This window comes from Salvelinus sp. IW2-2015, linkage group LG13 (assembly GCF_002910315.2).
Source record: "Salvelinus sp. IW2-2015 linkage group LG13, ASM291031v2, whole genome shotgun sequence".
Lineage (NCBI taxonomy): Eukaryota > Metazoa > Chordata > Actinopteri > Salmoniformes > Salmonidae > Salvelinus > Salvelinus sp. IW2-2015.
In genome coordinates this window covers 23,411,349-23,420,267 of record NC_036853.1, presented here as the reverse complement: position 1 = coordinate 23,420,267, position 8,919 = coordinate 23,411,349, and the positions used below count along the sequence as shown (strand labels likewise).

At 41.5% G+C, this 8,919-nt stretch overlaps 1 pseudogene; it reads left to right on the top strand.

The window, feature by feature from the left end:
- Window positions 1-243: 243 nt before the first annotated feature.
- LOC139028474 (3-keto-steroid reductase/17-beta-hydroxysteroid dehydrogenase 7-like) lies at window positions 244-7,325 on the top strand (annotated as a pseudogene).
- Window positions 7,326-8,919: the final 1,594 nt, after the last annotated feature.

The following is an 8,919-nucleotide window of genomic DNA, read 5'->3' as shown; positions in this document are numbered from 1 at the left end:
AGATGGGGGGCAATCAATTCACATATGGTATCGAGGGCACAGCTGGGGGCAGAGGGAGGTCTATAGCAAGCGGCAACAGTGAGAGACTTGTTTCTGGAAAGGTGAATTTTTAGAAGTAGAAGCTCGAATTGTTTGGGTACAGACTTGGATAGTAATACAGAACTCTGCAGGCTATCTTTGCAGTAGATTGCAACACCGCCCCCTTTGGCAGTTCTATCTTGGCGGAAAATGTTATAGTTAGCGATGGAGATTTCAGGGTTTTTGGTGGTTTTCCTAAGCCAGGATTCAGACACGGCCAAGACAACCGGGTTGGTAGAGTGTGCTAAAGCAGTGAGTAAAACAAACTTAGGGAGTAGGCTTCCACAGGAAGTGGGAAATCTGAGGTTTGTAGGTTTGCCTATCCAATATACAGTGTCTTTGGGGTCATATTGCACTTTCTAAGGCTTCCACTAGATGTCAACAGTCTTTAGAACCTTGTTTGATGCTTCCACTGTGAGGAATGAGGGAAGGAGAGCTCTTTGAGTCAGGTGTCTGGCATGAGCTGGTCACGCGCGCTCCCGTGAGAGCGACCTGCGTTCCATCGCATTTCTGAAGACAAAGGAATTCTCCGGCTGAAACATTATTGAAGATTTATGTTAAAAACATCCTAAAGATTGATTCTATACATCGTTTGACATGTTTCTACGAACTGTAATGGAATTTTTTGACTTTTCGCCTGACCTGCGTGTCATCAATTTGGATTTTGGAACTAAACGTGTGAACAAAAAGGAGGTATTTGGACATAAATTATGGACGTTATCGAACAAAACAAACATTTATTGTGGAACCGGGATTCCTGGGAGTGCATTCTGATGAAGATCATCAAAGGTAAGTGAATATTTATAATACTATTTCTGACTTCTGTTGACTCCACAACATGGCGGATATCTGTATGGCTTGTTTGGGCTCTGAGCGCTATACTCAGATTATAGCATGGTGTGCTTTTTCCGTAAAGTTTTTTTGAAATCTGACACAGCGGTTGCATTAAGGAGAAGTTTATCTAAAGTTCCATGTATAATACTTGTATCTTTTATCAATGTTTATTATGAGTATTTCTGTAAATTGATGTGGCTCTCTGCAAAACATTACTGAACACAACGCGCCAATGTAAACTAAGATTTTTGGATATAAATATGAACTTTATCGAACAAAACATACATGTATTGTGTAACATGAAGTCCTATGAGTGTCATCTGATGAAGATCATCAAAGGTTAGTGATTCATTTTATCTCTATTTKTGCTTTTTGTGACTCCTCTCTTTMGCTGGAWAAATGGCTGTGTTTTTCTGTGACTAGGTACTGACCTAACATAATCGTTTGGTGTGTTTTCGTCGTAAAGCCTTTTTGAAATCGGACACTGTGGCTGGATTTACAACAAGTTTATCTTTAAAATGGTGTAAAATACTTGTATGTTTGAGGAATTTTATTTATGAGATTTCTGTTTGAATTTGGCGCCCTGCACTTTCACTGGCTAGTGTCAAGTCGATCCCGTTAACGGGATCTCAGCCATAAGAAGTTTTAAACAAATCAAAATATATTTTATATTTGAGATTCTTCAAATAACCACCCATTGCCTTGATGACAGCTTTGCACACGCTTGGCAATCTCTCAACCGTCTTCACCTGGAATGCTTTTCCAACAGTCTTGAAGGAGTTCCCACATATGCTGAGCACTAGTTGGCTGCTTTTCCTTCACTCTGCGGTCTGACTCATCCCAAACCATCTCAATTGGATTGAGGTCGGGTGATTGTTGAGGCCAGGTCATCCTTCTTGGTAAAATAGCCCTTATGCAGCCTTGCGGTATGTTGGGTCATTGTCCTGTTGAAAAACAAATGATATTCCCACTAAGCCCAAACCAGATGGGATGGCGTATCGCTGCAGAATGCTGTGGTAGCCAATCTGGTTAAATGTGCCTTGAATTCTAAATAAATCACAGACAGTGTCACCAACAAAGCACCACCACACCATAACACCTCCTCCTCCATGCTTTACGGTGGGAAATACACATGCGGAGATCATCCGTTCACCCACACCGCGTCTCACAAAGACACGGCGGTTGGAACCAAAAATCTCCAATTTGGACTCCAGACCAGAGGACAAATGTCCACTGCTGTAATGTCCATTGCTCGTGCTTCTTGGCCCAATAAAGTCTCTTCTTCTTATTGGAGTCCTTTAGTAGTGGTTTATTTGCAGCAATTCGACCATAAATAAATAAATAAAAATAAATGAAGGACTGATTCACACAGTCTCCTCTGAACAGTTGATGTTGAGATGTGTCTGTTACTTGAACTCTGTGAAGCATTTATTTGGGCTGCAATTTCTGAAGCTGGTAACTCTAATGAACTTGTCCTCTGCAACTGAGGTTACTCTGGGTCTTCCATTCCGGTGGTGGTCCTCATGAGAGCTAGTTTCATCATAGCGCTTGATGGTTTTTGCGACTGCACTTGAAGACACTTTCAAAGTGATTGAAGTTTTCCATATTGACTGACCTTCATGTCRTAAAGTAATGATGCTGTCATTTCTCTTTGCTTATTTGAGCTGTTCTTGCCATAATATGGACGTGGTCTTTTACCAAATAGGTCTATCTTCTGTATACACCCCCCTACCTTGTCACAACACAACTGACTCAAACGCATTAAGAAGGAAAGAAATTCCACAAGTTAACTTTTAAGAAGGCACACCTGTTAATTGAAATGTATTCCAGGTGACTACCTCATGAAGCTGGTTGAGAGAATGCCAACAGTGTGCAAAGGGTGGCTATTTGAAGAATCTCAAATTTAAAATCTATTTTGATTTGTTTTTTTAAAATGTGGTTACTACATGATTCCATATGTGTTATTTCATAGTTTTGATGTCTTCACTTTTATTCTACAATGTAGAAAATACATTTTTTTTTTTTAAACTTGAATGAGTAGGTGTTACAAAACTTTTGACCGGTAATGTATATAGTATGTACATGTATATATCATAAAGAGATCTGTTCAGACCATATTATAGGCTTTTTATCCATCTCTCGAGGTCATTACTTTGTAGACATTGAGGACCACCTGCTTAAGTTAGCTTTTCCTCTACAGCAGAGGACCCTGGATCCATCTCCCCTTCATCAGCTGCCGGTCACATAACAACACTCTTCATAAAAAATTAACACCACTGTTTCTATGACAATAAGTTCTGTCCTCTCCTTCCCTAGAGAGTGTTTTTGCTGACTGCTAATTCCAGGGTCACCTGTACTATTCTGCTTACCTCAGGGCTCTGTACACTCATGTTTATTGGAGAGGCCAGTTGACTGTGGTGATGTCTCTTATCACTGGTACCTCTAGCCTGTGTACCTGACTGCTTCTGGCCTTGTTTGGCAAGACAATGACGAGTTGGCTAAAGTAGGAATGGGAAAGGGGATACCTAGTGAGTTTCACAACTGAATGCATTCAACCAAAATGTGTCTTCCGCATTTAACCCAACCCCTCTGAATCAGATAGGTGTGGGGGGCTGCCTTAATCGACATCAACGTCGCCCAGGGAGCAGTTTTTGTTGGGGGTTCATTTCTCCAACTTGCCGGCTCAGGGGATTCAAACCAGCAACCTTTCGGTTACTGGCCCAACTCACTTAACCGCTAGGCTAACTGTTTCCCGGAATGGCACAGTTGACAGTTGGCACCTGTCACGTCTACCCCCGCTCCGGCACTCGACGTTGCAGGTTTACTACCACCGGCCCTGGCAACCCATCAATATGCACACCTGCACCCCATCATTAGGCATCATTAGGACTTCCCCTTTATCTAGCACTCTGTAGCATTACTCATCAGGCAGTATTGGTTATGTTATCCTGTCCAGACGCTTCTCTTGTTTTGTATTCTCTACATGTTCGTTACTGTTAAACTCACCAACTGCAACTGCTTCCTGACTCCCTGCGTCTTCATTAAGGCACCAAACATTTCCCTAACCCCATTAGGTCCCTTACCATCTGTGGTCGCTTCTGTCATCTGACCCTGTGTTGTCCCCTGCATGGCCAGTTGAAGGAGCTTCTACCGGTGCTGTGCCAGGCCAACCACACCTCCCAGGGGATCTGGACTAGCTCTAGTAACGCCCGGTGCTCAGCCTTCAGCCTGAAGGACCTTCAGCACCGGACAGGCACTGAGCCCTACAGCTCCTCCAAATACGCATCAGACCTCCTCAGTCTGGCTCTCAACACACACCTCAACATGAAGGTCAGCCACAACACACAGATGTGTAGAAGGGGTCAGCCATATTTTAGTAAGCACTGAGTGGGTCATTTAAATGATAATGCCAGAGAAGCCGGTGTTTGGAGGATATATTGACACGGATGTTGTTAGGCCCGAGACGATCTTATCCCTTGCTTGCTAGCTAGCCAACTATGGCTAACAGTGCAGACAGAATAACAACAGTAGCTGCATTTGTTTTAAGTTGTTTTCTAGTGACATTTATTTGGATACAACAATGAGCTAATGAGGAACAATTTCGCCTGGCATAAGAAATGTGCTCTCTCGTTAGGACACCGTTGTTCAGAGGAGCTAGCCAACAACACAGCTAACACAATCACTTCGAACTGAAGCTGGAAAGACTGCAATCTAGCTGCACTTCATTTCGTTTCACCTTTTTTCAATTGACATTTCTTTGTATATATCCATCAAAATGACTGGCTGAGAAACGCTGCATGCCTCTCTCTCTCATCCCTACCCCCGACACCCTACACGTTCATTACTATGAGACAGTTGGAGATGGAATTTGAATATTGAAACAATGTTGCAAATGTTGGAGAGACAGACAGCGAGGTTTATACAAACCTCCGCTGTTGAAAACTAAATGCTAGTCTAAAAGAAATGTGACATAATGTCTAGATTATTTTAAAGTGGAGATCAAGTTTATAACTTCCCTACCTGGGCTGATGAGACAGTGGATTGTGCAGTCAGATGGAACAGAGTAAATAGGCATTTTAACATCATAGATTTAGCCAGTGGTAACTTGTGGAATAGACACCGGCTGGAATAAGTGACCTGTTCACCGGACGTGCTACCTGTCCCAGACCTGCTGTTTTCAACTCTCTAGAGACCGCAGGAGCGGTAGAGATACTCTTATTGATCGGCTATGAAAAGCCAACTGACATTTACTCCTGAGGTGCTGCACRCTCGACAACCACTGTGATTATTATTATTTGACCATGCTGGTCATTTATGAACATTTGAACATCTTGGCCATGTTCTGTTATAATCTCCACCCGACACAGCCAGAAGAGGACTGGCCACCCCTCATAGCCTGGTTCCTCTCTAGGTTTCTTCCTAGGTTTTGGCCTTTCTAGGGAGTCTTTCCTAGCCACCGTGCTTCTACACCTGCATTGCTTGCTGTTTGGGGTTTTTGGCTGGGTTTCTGTACAGCACTTTGAGATATCAGCTGATGTACGAAGGGCTATATAAATAAATTTGATTTGATTTGGAATGCACTTTTACCCAATCAGAATTCAGGATTAGACCCACCCGTTGTATAAACTTTATTAATTAATGTTTCCTCCAGGGCCTGTACTCATCAGTGATCTGTCCAGGCTTTGCGATGACCAACCTGACCTATGGTATCCTGCCTTCCTTCCCCACACTCCTCTGGAACCTGCTCATGACCATCCTCTGGCTGGTGTGTGTGTTGTCTGTGTGAGCGATAATAGTATTTGTTAAAGGAACATTTTATCATTAGTCCCACAAAATTGTGTATGTCAACATCCAATATTTTAAGATACACTGCTCAAAAAAATTAAGGGAACACTTAAACAACACAATGTAACTCCAAGTCAATCACACTTCTGTGAAATCAAACTGTCCACTTAGGAAGCAACACTGATTGACAATAAATTTAGCAAGTGTCTTGCTAATTGCCTATAATTTCCACCTTTTGTCTATTCCATTTGCACAACAGCATGTGAAATGTATTGTAAAATCTATTTTTAAGAGTTTGATTCTTCTGTGCCTCTTTTCATTGTGCAGTTCTGGCTGTTTATGCAAAAACCTGAGTCGCTGGATCCTTGGACTAAACACCACAGTCTAACCTCAGGTCTGGGAAACAACTACACACAACCTCGCAAGGTATACAAACCACAGATCCAGGAAATCCAGACTGACTCTAAAACAGGAGTGATACTGTACACGTAAAACATTGGAAGCCATCTCCACAGTTATTTGAATCTGTGACATCACATGTTCATCACATATTTGTATTGTTGGGTGTTTGAACACATTACCAGCCTGTATTTTTTTGTACCAATCTACCAACCAAGCAAGATATCAATTTCAATCATATCCGCGTGGTTAAGTATTTATATTCATTTGGGTGATTATATTTAAGCAGTAAGGCCCGAGGGGGTGTGGTATATGGCCAATATACGACGGCTAAGGGCTGTTCTTATGTACGACGCATCGCGGAGTACCTGGATACAGCCCTTAGCTGTGGTATATTGGCCATATACCACAAACTCCCAAGTTGCCTTATTTCTATTATAAACTGGTTACCAACGTTATTAGAGCAGTAAAAATAAATGTTTTGTCATACCAGTGTTATACGGTCTGATATACCACGGCTGTCAGCCAACCAGCATTCAGGGCTCGAACCACCCAGTTTATAATACTCTAGATAATTTTGAAGTGGTGGAATGTAACTATAGATGAATATTGGATCCGTCCAAATTATGAAACATTAAGTAAATATTCTATCTGACAGATGACAGGACTTCCGTTTCTATTCTTGTCAAATCCACTCTGACATGCCAATCAGTCCCCTGCTGTGTCTGATCGCCTCTCTGTTCCCTTCACAGATGGATATTGATGGGGACATGTCCGAGGCCCTGTATGATAAACTACTGGAACTGGAAGACAAAGTACGCAGGAAACTGAAGGAGGAAAAGAAGGGTATTTGAGCTACTCCACAGTAGCCTGATTGAAGGAACAGTGGATGGGACATAACTCCCATCTAATGGACTGAGACTCCTGTCCTGCAGACGACTGAGACGCGAGAAAGAATCTCATCTGATTGTCACTATTTCATTGATGGAAGTGATGAATTCTGTTTGCCTTATTTGCCTACATTGGGAGGCCTCACAGACAATGAGTGCTGCTGGTATTAGGTTCTGATTTGATTGCCACCGTGTCACTCATTGATGCTGCTACTAATGTATTGTGTCTGTTTTGCATGTGTTGTCAGACCTCACAAGGAATTCCACAAACACATTTGAAAGTATGTGTATTATTTGATGTGTCAAATAATGTAATAACATTCCAATAAACTATATGGCTTTAATTAACATGTCTGCACCACTGATAGCCCTGAATGACTTTGTGGATTCAAAGTGGTAGACCTACACTGTAATGTCATCAATTAAGTGTAATGATTTTGTTAATTTTAATCAGAATATAGGGGGGCCTACTGTAAATGCATGATCCACTTCACATAATTGTTTCCCTGGCTTGCTTGTTTTTTTGTGCTGTGATAACAAGCAATCAAAAGGTTTCACCAGACATTGAAATAAAACCAAAACTGCATATAGCCTACTCACAACATAGCCTACACAAAACATAGAAATATTCACAAGATATACCATCACTGGCTGGATAATGCCTAGTGCCAATCAATCCAAATTGCGCCACGATTGATTGCTGGCTTCACATAAGTCTGGTGCGGTCCCATCGTTAGGAGGCTGTCAGCAGTACTCTCCACCCAAATGTTAACATAGGTGGTCTATGTGATCCTGGCCTCTGTGGTGTCCCCACGGTGCGTGTGGTAGTATATCTGCTCCAGGGGAGGGTGGGCACACACCCTGCAGCTGTCGTCCTCTGCCGGTTTCTGTAAGCATAGCTTCCTCGCTGAGTTTCAGGTTGCAGAATGCCCAAACCATCAGTTGTGTAAAGTACTTAAGTAAAAATATTTTAAAGTACTACTTAAGTAGCTTTGGAGGTTATCTGTACTTTACTATTTATATTTTTGACAACCTTTACTTCACTACATTCCTAAAGAAAATAATGCACTTTTTACTCCATACATTTTCCCTGACACCCAAAAGTACTTGTTACATTTTGACAGGAAAATGGTCCAATTCATGCACTAGTCAAGAGAACATCCTTGGTCATCCCTACTGCCTCTGATCTGGCAGACTCACTAAACACAAATGCTTTGTTTGTAAATTATTGTCAGTGTTGTAGTGAGCTATCCATAAATTAAAAAAATAACAAGAAATTGTGCTGTCTGGTTTGCCTAATTTAAGGAATTAGAAATTATTCATATTTTTACTTTTACTTTTGATACTTAAGTACATTTTAGCAATTCCATTTACTTTTGATACTTAAGTATATTTAAAACCAAATACTTTTCGACTTTTACTCAAGTAGTATTTTACTGGGTGACTTTCAATTTTACTTGAGTAATTTTCTATTAAGGCATCTTTACTTTTACTCAAGTATGACTTTTGAGTATACTTTTCCCACCACTGCAAATCATGCCACAGAGGAACACGCAAAACGAACCCATGACGAAAACCTTCATAAATGCAGATGTCCTTGTTCATGTGAATCCTGAGCCGCTATATGCTTTTGCGAAAGTTGTGGTGTAGGATTAAGATTTGCATAATTGATGTGCATACACTTTCCATCCCCCATACACTTCTCTCTCTCAACAACAACAATAGGCTATAGGAAGCAAGAAGATATAATGCTGTGGAGTGCTCCAGAAATCCAGACAATTAAATAGATATCCCACCTGAGATTAATTAGAAAAGTTGTAAATTGCTTTGATCCTGCCTCACAGGAGAATCCCCTCTGCACCGTTAGATGTGATGTCCTGACAGCTCAATCACTGTCACACTGTCCCATCCGCAGCATGGTGGAGATGATTAG